The sequence below is a fragment of the Sapajus apella genome, unplaced genomic scaffold, assembly GCF_009761245.1.
Source record: "Sapajus apella isolate SASKATOON/1434 unplaced genomic scaffold, GSC_monkey_1.0 scaffold47, whole genome shotgun sequence".
Taxonomy (NCBI): Eukaryota; Metazoa; Chordata; class Mammalia; order Primates; family Cebidae; genus Sapajus; species Sapajus apella.
Window position 1 is genome coordinate 10,643,504 of NW_022436987.1, and position 15,086 is coordinate 10,658,589.

The following is a 15,086-nucleotide window of genomic DNA, read 5'->3' on the forward strand; positions in this document are numbered from 1 at the left end:
TCCTGTGCAAGCTCAGAATTTTTTAACCCACTGTCTTCTAGTGATTATTTTTCTCTCCACCTTGTGCAGTTTGCTTTCTGCTTTCATAGAGCAGCCAGAACTAAGTAAAATACTTGTGAAGAACCCTCTGAAGATCTCCAGAATGCTTCTCTCTCTCTCTCTCTCTCTGTCTCTCTCTCTCTCTCTCTCTCAGCAACTCACTCTTTCCAGTAGTCAGCAAATTCTAAACACTTTGGTCTTCCTCAAACTCTAATCTCTGTCTCCTCAATTCAGAGGGACTACTGGGCTTTGCTTTGGATTCCCTTTTACATTATCACCTAGAAACACCTCCTGGCACTAAAAGGGTGAAATCAGAGGGCTAATCTTTTTTGGTTCCCTTCTTTCAGGGTTCACAGCTACACATTACCTATTGTCTAATGTCTGAAAACCATGATTATATATATTTTGCCTAGATTTCTAATTGTTTATAATGGGAGTGTACTTCCATAACAGCCAATTCTTCACTGAAGGGACTGCAAGTCTCCTCGGTCTGCATATTGAAAAATAACTGAAAAAGATTTGGTAAAGAGTGGGGGAAGGATGGGACAAACTAGTGAATATAAGCAAACTCTCCAAGAGCACACAGTTAACAAAATGGCAATTTGCAGTCAATTCTGTTTTACATCACAGCTATCCCTGACTATAAGGTGGCAATATTCTAGTGATATAGATAGAAACAATTATGTGGTAATACAATGATGCCATGATAAAGACTGTGAACTTTTAAAGAGAAGGGGTTATATCTTGTTTATCTCTGGGTACCAGTGCCCAGATTATGGCCTGGTATTCCACAGGCGCTCAAGTTAATATTTGCAGCTTCCAAAAATGTAATGCAAACACAGAGGACAGTCTTGTTTCCACAGCCTGTGCTTGAGGCAGGTGGTGGAGGTAGAGATACAACTGGAGTGTGAAACTAGAACTCAGTATCCAGAGGTTCAAATGGAATCAATGGTAACAGAATTCAACCTTATACTTTCACAAGTTGGTGTCAGTGATTCAAGTGAGACATATGGAGAATGTAGTTCAGGTTAGCAGTGTTTGGTTATGTATTAGTCAGGATTATCTAGAGGGACAGAACTAATAGAATACGTACATACATCACACACACAAACACACAAACACACACACACACACACACATACATATGAGAATTTATTAGGTATTAACTCACATGATCACAAGATCTCATAATAGGCCACCTGCAAGCTGAGGAGCCAGGAGAGCCAGTACAAGTTCCAAAACTGAAGAATTTAGAGTTTGATGTTCAAGGACAGGAGGCATGGGAGAAAGAGGCAGGCTGGGAGGGGTTATAATAGCTTTTGGAAGTTATGGGTAGGTTTGCACAGCAGCCAGCTGGTGATTCTATCCAAGCTTAGAATTATATGTTCTCTTCCTTTGTTTGAAGTGGTCTTCCTGATATAGGTGAATAAACACTGGCTGATGTGTTCCATGCCTGGAGATGGACGAGGACAGTCAACAAGTGAGGGAGCTGAGGACCAGAGTTTGGAGGAATCACAAACCCAGAAGGTTTTCTTTTTACTGAAGGAGGCCATGTCTCAAGTCTCTCTGCCTGAGGACTCCGGGGCTACTGGTCTGTCATCCTAAGTACCATGCCCTACTTTATTAATGTTTAGAGCTTCCTAAGGTGATATCTGCCAAGAATTTACCTGTGTAGCTCACTCTGTTACTTCCACACTGAGCCAGAAACAAAACCTTTTAAACACTGCTTCAGTGGCTCGCCTAAAGCCCCTCTGCCTGCCTGCTTGTCTCCTGGTTACTGCCCCTCCTCTCATGATGATCTCATGGCATCTCCCAGTTCTCTCTGGCCTTGAATGGTTATTTGAGAGCACCACTCTTCTATACCTGACTTCTGTATGTCAGGAATACTAAGTGCTGATGACCAGAGGAAGGGAATGCGTTCCCAGGAGGCTCAGGAGCAGAAGACAAATAACTGAGAGGAAATGGATTCTAAACTGGAAATGGGGAGCCACTGATGAATTATGCCCAAAGGGCAGGTACAGAAAGAGGAGCTAGGTGAATTAGGGGTGACAGGGCAGAGTCAGGGGAAGGATGGAGATAATGACAGTACACCAGATTCTGAGATAAAATCATTTGGGTGAGATTCTCCTGCTTCTGTTGTCTTCCCAGATCATTAAGTAGGTGTAACCAACCCACGGAGTATGTGCTTATTGTCCCTGAGGCACCATGGCTCAGATCCTGCAACCACTCCTCTAAGCCATATTGATGTTTGGCATCAGTTTTGTCTGTGATTTGTTCCCTATTTCTAGCCCTGTATCTTTCTGCCCAGCATTCAATGATCAGGTGACCCCTTTGGATTTTGTGCAATATTTTCTGGCTGCCAACATTCACATTATACTAGGTCAGTGTCGTGCTCTACCTAAGGCAGGATCTAACACCGTCACACACAGTGACATCTTTGGCTGATGCCCTATCCAGACCTATCCAAGCCCTTTGAACAAAAGTTTAAACAGCTATTAATGACAATAATCTGTTTTTTAAAATATACTTAGTTATGAGCTTATACTTGAGAGATATGACTACATCATTGTCCCTAAATGAAGGAGGCTAAGAAGGGTGAAATGGATAGGTAATATTCATCTTTCCAAGTTCTAACCCTTGCAGAAACGCAGCAGAGCCCTGACTATGTCCAGGCCTCCTAGAATACATCCCAGAAAGTCCCTCTAGGATTTCTGTCTCTGGGGTTAGGCTTTTAAAGAAGTTACTGAGTTTTAAGGACATAGCCTCTTCATTAATTGTGGTGTCACCATCTACAGTCTCGAGGGGAGATTCTAGTTCATCTGATTAGTAGTAAATCTGTTCCTAATGAGAGGGGCACACAGGATGATTGAGGGTCATGTGTGCCTTGAGCAGAAATATGATGTGAGGCTAGTTCACAAATTGGAGCTGGCGCCAAATATTTCTTACTTCCAGCTCTAATATATGGAGGACGTAGCTCACTTTAAAATATGTTGACTATATCTTCTAATTAAACACTGAAAAGTACTTTTTAATATATATTCAAAATGATAAAATAATTGCTAAATTATGCAGATTTTTATGGTGGGCCTGTAACAAGGCGATTTTTTAAAAAATTGTCACCTTTTGCTGATTCGAAGATGTTAATCACAGGGACCCTAATAGGCCTATCAGACTTCTCTAATGTATTCAAATAAAATGAGCAAAATCATTAAATGTCCAAATATTGATTTAAAGTACTCCAATTGGTAATGAAATTTGGCTTCCCACTTGAAACAGGGCACACTGACTGTGTGCTTTAATTTTAAAGAAACTGCTGAAAAGTGAGGTAGATAGAGATGAGAGAGACAGAATGGAGGAGAGAGAGAAAGAGAAAAAGAGAGGGGTGACCTTAAGAAACACAAGATACCAGTCACTGGACTAGAATGGACCATTGGTTTAGACTGAAAGAAATGGGTGAAGATGGATTTGGTTAACACAATAAAATTACATTAAGCATTCAAGATAAGTGCCAAGACATAAGGTCCAGCATGCCTTTAGACAGGAATGTAGAGAGGAGAAGACGTCAGATACCGGGCTCCAGCCACTTCCCTTTAAAGGCCAGCATGAGATGAAATTCAGAAAGAATGTCCATCACAGACAGGGCAAGTCCATGCATATCTGTTAACCAGACTCACATGTATTAGTTTCCTGGGGCTGCTGTAACAATTTACCCACAAAGATTGTGGCTTAAAACAACAGAAATTTATCTCCCTAAGTTTTGAAGAGTTTTGGAGACCAGGAGTCTAAATTGAAGGTGTGGCTGGGGCATGCTTCCTCCAAAGGCTCTAAAGGAGGATTCCTTCCTCTTCTGGCTTCTGGTGGTTGCGGACTTCCTGGGCTCGTGGCCACATCACTCCAGTTTCGCCTCTGCGTTCTCCTTTCTGTGTCTGTGTTTCTCTTCATCTGTCTGTCTCATAAAAACACTTGTTATTGGATTTAGGGCCCACCTGGAGAATCCAAGATCATTAATCACACCTGCAAAGACCTTTCCCCATATTAGGTAACATTCACAGTTTCTAGGGACTGGGATGTGGACCTATCTTTCTGGGGGTCACCATTCCACTTACTACGATGTGTTATTCTTTTAGTTCACCTTGTACAAACCTTTTAGAAGCCCATGGGAGGAAGATGAACCCCAAGGTATATTTTATGAAGATCTATAGGTGGGGACAGGACACAAATTATGGTCATGAAAGACCTAAGGTTGCATTCAGAAGGATGAGTGAGGGAGTGTTTCTGACAGAGGGAACAGGTTAACACTAGGTGTGGAGGCAAGGACAAGAGCTGGTTGTCATATGGAAGAGAAAGTGAAAGGGGTTACATAGAACAAGGGCTCCATTGCGGGAATTGTAGAGTCACATACAGTAGGGCTGAGCAGACCACACAGAGTTTGAATATATTATGAGAATAAGGGAAGTTGCAGAAACATTTTCATCCGAGAAAGGATAGAATTTTCATTTTAGTTACAGAAAAAAGACATAGAGAAAAGTAAGAAGACCAGATGGGAACCTGTTATAGTTGAGGTAACCTTAACTAGAATGGCAGCAATAGAATGTGAAGAGATGAGACTGGGCTTTGTCGCTGTTTAAGATGCAGAATCTATAGCAACAAGGAATTAATTAAAAATAAGGGATAGGAGACGAAGCAGAATGAGTCAAGGGAAACCCCGGGTGTTAGCTTTGTAAGTGGTCTGGATGCAAGCAGTGTAGCTGAGGGAACAATGCAGGGCTGAGCATCCTGTGTTTTTCTTTGCTTGCATCTCCTCCAACTGTTCTGCTTCAACTGCTACTGATCCTGCCCTGACCTCAGCTCCTCTCTTGGGTGGGTCTATTCTTGTTTGGAAACTCACTCAAATAGGGCCTGTTCCTCTGGCTCTGCTATAAATTCACCCAATCTTTTGCCTCTTTGGGACAGGGTTTTAACTCAAGTCAGCTCTGGGCTTTGTTATGATAATTCTTTGTCCGCCTTCATATCCACATGCAATCCTAGCCCTCACATCCTGGTCCCCTTTCTGCTGTAAGTTTTGGCAGCAAGTACCCAGAAACTGCATCTAGAAATTAAATGGGATCTCAAGGTAAGATGATGGCTGGATTATGAGACCAACTCTCCCCTACCTTCTATTTTTCTATTAGTTTAATCAATAGGGGAACTAACAATGGGGAAAAGCAAGCATCAGAGCCAGAAGTTAGGGAAAGGTTACAGACGCACAAAGTGAGAGATGATATATTCTAAGGAAAAGCGAAAGAAGATCAATTTAAGAACACTATTTGAGAAAGCAAAATAAGTGAGAGGTGGGTGTGGGGGAGATATATATATATATACATACACACACACATATATATATTATATTATAATACATAATAAATTAAGGGCATGGAAATCAGATTCTAGAAGTCCAAAATCTCTAGGGTAATGCAAGGAGGAGAGAATTGGATACACAGAACCAGAAGACAAAAAACATTCATAATATAAAGAAATTTATCTATATATTAAAGGAGCCCATTGTGCACTAAGCAAACATAATGAAAACAAACAAACATCTGGATTTATTCTACTGACTTTTAAAAAACATTCAGAGGGAAACAAAGCACAGCAGGTATATACAAAGAAAAATGAAGGTCATCTGAAAAGGAAGAAAATAAAACAATCCAGCCTGATACTTCTAACAAAACAAAACAAAAATCCACTAAATTCTAATAGTCAAAAAAATTACTTCTATGGAGGACAAAAACAGAAGATTGTAACTTCTATTTTTAATAGAAGATAGGAAAAAATAGAAGATTGTAAGTAAAGAATATATAATAAATTAAGAAGCCTCTGCATATGAATGAAAGAAAATGATACTTTTGGTTTTGAAAGGGTTCAGCAGATTAAACAACCCTTGAAGCCTCTTTAGGGGAAAAATGTATGTGGTAGTTAAATGGGGTGGTGTTTATAACTTGAAGACTTATTTCAGCCAAGGTAGGAATCAAAATGTGAAAAATTCAAGAACTGAAATGTTAGCAGTATAAAGTAACTAGCAGTGAACCAAAGAACTCCAACTAAATGTAGATTTGTATATTAGACAAAATGTACACATACATATATTAATGGGAGATTGCTCTAAAATAACTTATAGTACCAATAATCAGGATCTAAAATTGAAAGACATAATAGCAAAGGTAATAAGTAGAAAAATGTAATGTCTATTCACTTCTTCATCTAATGTAGGAAGGAATCAATGGTACTTTCATTCTCAACACTGATGAAGTTTTAGATAAATTGTAACTTGATGATAATATCTGATAGAATAGAACATAATGTCTTTTCAAATTCAGTAAGAAAAAAGATTAAAAAAAAAAAGACATTACTAGAAATACAGTCATAGCTTCTCTGTACACATTTCCTCCATGAGTCCCTTGGCCAGAGCCCCACCAGTGGGGACATAGCACGTGACCCACACACTGAGATGAGTACTGAACCCAAGGGATGCAGTACAGAGGGTGGTCTGAACCATCTACATTTTGTGCTTGGGAATTTGAATTATAAGACACGAAGACCTGGGTCAGCACTCCTGCAGGAGTAGGAGCCAAAGCCTCAAGTGACCTGGAATGAACAGTTCAGAGAGACTGTGTAAATAGAAAAGGTGATTTGTTGAGAGGAGCAAAAGAATGAAGCAGGTGCATGCACAGAAGAGATGAGCGCCCACACAGCCATTGGTGTCATCTTTCCATATCTGTCAAAGAAAACTACTTAACATCCGAGGAAATGTGAAGATTTCTTTTGTTTATATACCATTCTTGTCAAACCACTATGACATTGGTTATGTAACACATTCAGACTGTAACAACATACAATGGAATATTAGTCTTTAAAAAGAAGAAAAGCCTGCCATATGTGACAATGTGGATAAAGCTTTTTGCTAAATAAGCCAGTCACAGAAGGAAAAATAATGCATGATTCCACCTATGTTAGTTATCTAAAATAGCCAAACTCAAAGGAGAGAGTAGAATGATGGTTGCCACGGGCTGGAGAAAGGGGGAAATTGAGAAAACTTATTCACCATGCATAAAATTTCAGTTATGCATGGTGAATAAGTTCTAGAGATCAGATGTACAACATTGTGCTTATCAATAATACTGTGCACTTAAAAATCTGTTAAGAGGATAGATCTCGTTTATAACACAATAAAAATGAATGAATGAATGTGACCTAATTACCCCCTGCTTATGATCTCTCAGGGACTTCTATAATAGAGATTCTCAACTTCGGGCTGTCAACACCACTGTGTTTAGAAATGGGGTACGGTGTCTCCCAGCTATTTTTATTATCAAAAAGGATTGAAATTGACAGTAAACTATTGAAGTTTGAAACTTCTGAGTTTAACATTTTCAACCCTTCGTGACTGATCTTTCTTACCTCTTCCATATCTGAACTTGCTCTCCATAGTTTAATGGTGTCAAATGCTTGCAGTTTCTAGAGAACAATATTCATACTCTCTGAGCTTTGCAAATCCTGCCCCCCAGTAGTGTGCTGGTAAACATTGAACAACCAGTTCTCAGAGGAAAACCAAACCCAAAGCAAAACCCCCTGATCTGTAACATTTATGAGTTTCTCTGGTATTAATGTCCCCACCATGACTGATACAAGATAAGGTCCCTGAATGCAGAGTGGGGAAGATGTGTTGTAGCACATCATTGTATAGTATCTTCACCACTGGATATACTAGACATAAATAATCTCCACAACACAGATAATAGAAAAATGTCATGAAATAATTAGGCATGCGTTTTGAGTATTTTTAAGATTTAAACTTAATGTAATTTATTTGAATATGTTAATAGGATTCAATTGTTAATTGTGGTAAAGCATACATAGCATAAAATTTAACATTTTCACCATTTTTAAATGTTCCATAGCATTAAAAACACATTCACATTGTTCAACCTTCACCACCATTCATCTCCAGAACTTTTTCATCTTTCCAAACTGAAATTCTGTTTCCAGTAAACAATAACTTCCCATTTGGCTTTTCTCAGCTCCCAGAAACCACTATTCTATTTTCTGCCTCTATGGATTTGAGTACTGCATGTATTTTATGTAGGTAGAACCATACAGTATTTATCCTTCTGTGTCTGGCTTCTGTCACTTAGCACACTGTTCTCAAGATCATCTATGTTGTTGCATATTACAGGATTTTCTTCTTTAAGGCTGAATAATATTCCATTATATATGTATGTATTCTATTATATAGTCTATTATATATGTTCCATTATATATAGACTCTCCATTATACATATTTAATTATATATATATATTTATATGTATTCTATTCCATTATATATTTATATTCCATTATATGTATATATACATTATATATTCTATTATACATATATATTTAACATTATATGGAAATATATTCCATCATATATATTCTATTACATATAGTCCATTATAGATATATTCCATTATATACATAGATTTCATTATACATACACACTTTTATATATAATATATATATATTCCATTACATACACACAATTTTATATACATATAATTTATATGTAGAATGGATAAAGAAAACAAATATATATGTATTTTTCTTTATTCATCCACTGATGAACATTTGGGTTTTTAGGTGCTTTCTGCCTTCTGGCTATCTTGAATAATGCTATGTACATGGGTATACAAATACCCATTCAAGTCCCTGCTTTTAATTCTTTTGGGTACATACCCAAACATAAAATTGCTGGATCATGTGTAATCGTGTGTTTAATTTTTAAAAAGCCATTAGACTCTTTTCCACAGTGGTTGCATATATAGTAATTTAATATTTAATAATGATTATATTTAACAATCAGCTCACAGAGATTCTGAGAATGTGGTGATGCGCACCATGAGCCAGCGCAGGTCTGCTCCAGTGCACTGCTGGCCTGGAGCACACTTCCTGTCCCATGGTACTGCCACTTCCTCTATGACAGCTTCCATAACTTTCATTATTACCCAATTGAGTCGAGCCCTCTCTTCTCTGCCCTTTCTCTGTTCCTTGTATTTACTTCACATGACTCATATCACAGTTTAGGTGTTTGCTTTTATGTCTTTTTGATCTCAACATGCTGTGCTTATTATCTCAACCATACAAACTTGTGGCTCACTTTGAGCTCTCAATGCATGTATGTTGTACTGATCTAACAGGTTTTGTGTTGTGGATCTGTGAAAGATAAACCAAGTGGGCAGCATAACTCCTCTCTCCCATGCCAGCCCCCAAGGCCATCCATACCCAGTGCTATAAGCTGGTGGGAGATTATAAGGGCAGGGCTAGGGCAGAGTTGGATCCTGAGCAATTGTCTAGTACTCTGGAGGTTAACCAAATAAAGCAAGACCTGAGGCCAAGGTTCCACACTGAACCAGAGGCATGTGCCACATGCTAAGTTAAGCACTGTAGATTTCGATCCTCATAACATTTAATCCTGAAAGTTAAGGTTTATTATCCCCATTTTACCAAGGAGAATACATGACCTAAACATACAAAGTCAAAGTTCATGGTTACACTGCTATAAAATAGAGGTCAGGACAACTACCCTACCATCTCCATTAGACTTCAAGGTTTTTAGGTTTGTCTTCCTCACTGGAATGTGTTACCAGAAAGCTCAACCTGTGTCTCATTTTCTCTTGCACTCTTGACTCTGCAGAGTGACTGGCCATCAACAAATACTCATTGATTTATGTCACTTGAAACCCACTGAGAAATAAAGTAGTGCCTGACCCTGAGGTGTCAACCTCTCTCTTCTCCCATTGCAAGTCATGACCTGCCCCTCATTAGGGAGATAACATTCTTCAAGCAATTAATTATCATGTAAAATGCCACCACAACCCTCACTCCTGTAGAGCCTTAGAGGTGCCCATTGGCATATTGTTGAATTATAATGCATAACTATTTAAAGATGACCTCACACCAGGTGTTTGGTCTCCTGTGTCAGGACCAACCACAAACTGGTCATCAGAATATTTCCTCTTTCTCTCACCTAATCTGCCTATCGTGTGTGTGTGTATGTGTGTGTGTGTGTGTGTGTGTGTGCTAATTTCAAGTTCTTTCCCTGCATCAGCGAGCAGATGAGATCCTCAGCCAGCTTTCATCTTTCAGAAAAATGAATAGTGCAGAAAGAACATTATCAAATGAGCTGTTGAAGAAGTCAGTGAATATGTCATTGAGTGTGACTGCTTCCTGAATGAATTTAGATTGATCTCTGTTATCTTCCCACTCCCACCCAGCCCCCCTTGCCAGGCTGGCCCTCAGGGCAGACACATGCCTGCTGTGAATCCTGACCGACAGCTGTCTCTCCTGGCTGACAGGTCCAATGGGGGCCTCTGAGCTTGTTCAGGAATTTGGTTTGTTAACATTATAAATGAGCTCATTGGGCAGCCCTGTTAAACACCTCATACCTCTTGCTTCTGCAATTTCTTAAAGGATTCCATTTCCATTAGGCAGACTCAGGGACAGGGCCACACTCTCACTCTGAAATTGTTTTATCACATGAGGAGCTGCTGAATGGCTGTGACAACACCAGACCTAGAAAGCCTCTCTTTTCTTCCTCTCTGGCTGTTTTATTAAAATCAGGGTGCCATAGATCTTGTCCCATTCATTCATTCACCAACTACTTACTGAACAGATCTATGCATGGGAGCAATTGTGTTAAGGCAGAATATATATTGGTAAATAATACAGACATGTCCCTGTCCTTGTGTAGCATATGCTTTAGTTTATGATCCACATCAGAAAGCAAATTTTGTTGACTTCCAAATTCTCAAAGGAATAGACTTTAAATGAAGAAAAATTGCTTTTTAGGCAGAATGTCATGATCAAAACATGATCTTTGGGGTCAGGCTGGTTTATGTCTAAAAAGAGAAATTATTGCATCTTAAACAAGACCAGGGTGCTATGGACAAGGGAGTCACAAAAGAGGGAAAAGATTTTGGAAATTAAAAATATGGTAATAACAATTAAAAAGTTTAATAAAGGGGTTAGAAGAAAAAGGTGAGAGAAAAAAATTAGATGGAAAATAGGAGAGAAAAGAAAAACATAATTGAAAATGGGGTTAATATGAGTTCCAGAGAAAGAAAACAGAGAAAAGAGAGGAGAGGAAATTGTCAGAAAATTAATACAGGATAATTTTCTATCATTGAAGAATGTGCTTTCAGATTACAAGGGTTTATGAGGAGTTGAGAAATAGAACAGAAGACTCACCTGAAGGCACATCATTTTGAAGTCTCAGGATACAAGGATAGAAAGGATTCTAAAAGCTACAGGGGTTATGGGAGACAAGGAGGGAAGTCACATACTGAGGATTGGAAATAAGAAGGGAATCAGGCTTTTCAACAGCAATACTTGCAGGAATGCCTCGAAAATTCTGAGAAATGATTTGCAACCTAGAATTCTGATCAAGCCAAATGATTACAACATATGAGGACAGAATAGATGCCTTTATCTGCAGGGGATGTGTTCCAAGATCTCCAGTGGCTGCTGAAACTGAAGATAGTTCCAAATCCTATACATACAATGTTTTTTCCAGACAGAAACACTGAAAGAGAAAATAAAGATACCATGAGCAATGCATTCGGTAGTAAAAGTGTGCATGCCTATGATAAAATTTAATTTATAAGTTGGGCACAGTAAGAGGTTAACAACAATAAAAATGTAATTATATAACACTATACTATAATAAAAGTTATGTGGTCTCTCTTTCAAAATCTCTTCCTGTATTGTACTCAACTATTTTCAGACTGTGGTTGACCACTGATAAGCTGAAACCTGGGATAAGGGGAGACAACTGTACAGTTACCCTTGAACAACATGGGTTCAAATTGCATGAGTCCACTTACATGCAAATATTTTAAAATAAATACAGTCAGCTTTTCATATTCAAGAGTTCCTACATCTGCAACCAAACACAAATAGAAAATAAAATATTCCCAGGATGAGAAACTCACATATATGGAACACCTACTTTTTGTACATGAGGTTTCACAGGGCTGATTGTGAAACTTTCGTGTAGGTGGATGTTGGTATGGAGAGGTGTATTAGAGTTCCCAAGAGGGACAGAACTAATAGGATATATGTATATATGAAAAGGAGTTTATTAAGAATTTACTCATGTGATCACAAGGTAAAGTCCTACAATAAGCCATCTGCCAATTGAGAAACAAGGAAGTCAGTGGTGGATTAGTCCAAGTCTCAAAACCTCAAAAGTGGGGAAGCTGACAGTGCAGCCTTCAGTCTGTGGCCTAAAGCCCCTGACAAAACACTGGTGTAAGTCCAAGAGTCCAAATGTGAAGAACTTGGAGTGTGATGTTTGAGGGCAGGAAGCATGCATCCAGCACAGGATAAAGATGAAGACTGGAAGACTCAGCAAGTCTGCTCTTCCATCTTCTTCTGCCTGCTTTATTCTATCCATACTGGCAACTGATTTAGATGGTGCCCACCCAGACTGAGGGCAGGTCTGCCTCTCCCAAACCACTGACTCAAAATTTTAATCTCCTTTGGCAATACCCTCAGGCACATACCCAGAAACAATACTTTACCAGATACCTAGGCATCCTTTGGTCCAATCAAGTTGACACTCAACCATCACAGGTAGGAGCCCGGTACCAATCTCCTGTGTATACCAAGAGATGACTATATTTTCATACAAATGAGGTTTCAAAAAAATGTCTCCCATGCATTCTTTTTAAGGATACTATTGCAAAATGTGCTTTACAAAAGCAAAGAAATAATAACAACAAAAAGAAAAACAGCATCTAGGAAACAAGAGCTCCTAAAGGAACTCCAGGATGTTGGCAAATTATGCCCTTTCTAGACCAAGGGCATATAGAGATGTGGGTACACACTGGAAGGAAACTGAAAGGCTTCAAGAGGAATGCTTCCAAGAGATAAGCAAAATGATACTTTTCTGGATGTGTTTACACCAAAAAGAGATTTAGAATCCTGTCAGAATCTGTGGATGAATGAAAGATAGCAAGCACTATAGAAGGATTTGCTAAAGAAATAAAACTAATAATAACTGAAAGCACACTCTCTAGGTAGTGGTTCACCCCAGCTTAAAAATCATCCCATAAAAGACAAATTCCATGTGATTGAGATAAGAAGCTCTATAATTGTATGGTCGACCAAGACTCTGGCCTATCTGGGTTCCCCATCAGTGAGATTAGGGTCCTTTTCTACCCACGATCCAGGCAGCTTTAAAAGTATAAACCTGACTTTGTAGATTTTTCAGGGAAATATTATTTTATAAAAACAAAGCCGATCTCAGTAAACTATTTTGGGAAAGAGAGTGACAGTGTGATACACAGGGAATGGAGGGTGGCCTCATTTATTTATTTATTATTAAGCACCTACTATGTGCTAGGCTTTCTAGGCAACCTGGTTACCTCAGCTCCATAATATCTGAAAGTCCTAATGGAAAGTTGGGGACATAAAGGACAGTGAGAATGGGGGCTTCACAAATGGAAATGGAAAGGGGGGCATACCAAGCCCCCTGCATTTTAGCCAAGCTGTGTGTGGCCAGTGAGGTCTCAAAATAGATATCAGGAAAGAATGAGGTAGAGACTGAGAAGCAGGGAGACAAAGAGTAACAGAGTCAGAGAGAGGGAGGTGGAGAGACATTACTAAGAATGAAACAGAAGGAGAAAACAAGGATTTCGTTAGCAATGCATTCAGTAGTATAAGAGATAAAAAGGAATATCCAATTAACACACCATATAATTGCTTGAAGACATTCTTTTTTATTTAAAGATGAAATAGCTAAGAGTTCTAATCAAAACTAGGGTCACAGCCTACATATTAAATGAAAGAAATTGATTGGGTTTTTATTATGCCCTGACTACTGCCAATGCGCCTGGATCACAGATTGCCATAAATTTATACTTATAAACTACTAATTGCCCAAGTCATAATGGTAACAATGGGATAATGAAATCATTCTGATCAAGCTGAAGCCAAATTCTGCTTGACAATAAGGGGGCTTTGAAAGGGGGGACAGACAAGAAGAAATGGTGGATACAAACCCCGGATGCTCCATTACAATAAATACCAGCAGGAAATGTACAAAGACCTCCAAAGGTTCTAAATTCTGTTCTAGGGGGGCTTCCTTTCTAACAAATCACTTAAGAAGGGGGGCGGTTACATTTATAATACAAGCACTTGTATCCTTTATTTTTCTTGAAAAACTAATGACTGACTTAATCACATTTGATTAAAGAAGATGTGTTGATGTAGTCATGTGTTTCTGATTGCATTAGGCTTGATTGAAAGTGGCAGGGAGAGTATGTAATAGTATAACTGCCCCCTATATCTTGTCACTGGGGCTCAGCAGGCATGACGTGGGAGAATCCTGAGGGAATCATTGTGGTGAACAATGTCATCTTTCAACTTGGGGGAGGGGGCCCGGAGAAGTAATCTTCAACATAAAATCAGGGCTCCCATATCAGAGCTGTTGAAAGATTCAGAACTGATCCTCACACACTTCCATGTTTAGAGGACTGACAAAAAAAATAGGAAGAAGGAGCCTGCCCGCATAAAAATATTTTCTTTCTAGAAACATTCAGATATTAAATGATAAGCCAGGAAGATTTTTAAACTTCTTTTTTATAAACAATATGCACAACAAGACAAGTGCTGAGCTTTAGGAATTAATAGGCCAACCCAATTTTTTAAATGAATTTATTGAAAGCCTGACTTTCTCTGAGAAATATTTACATTGATGGAAACAAATTTGATTCACAAGTCTTGTCCTGGCCATGCATAAATGCAGACTGTGAGTGATAATTCAGGACATGAAACCACCAGCTCAGCCATACCTGGACATTGAGCATGACAGGACTAGGCTCTGACAGTCATTCTTCAGCCATTCTTTATCAAGTCTCACCACGATGACGGGGCTTTTACTCTTATCACCACCCTTTTCCCACCAAGCCATGCTCTCTAAATACTGCTCAAGCATAGTGTAGAGGTTCCAAGCTCTGGGATGCATCCG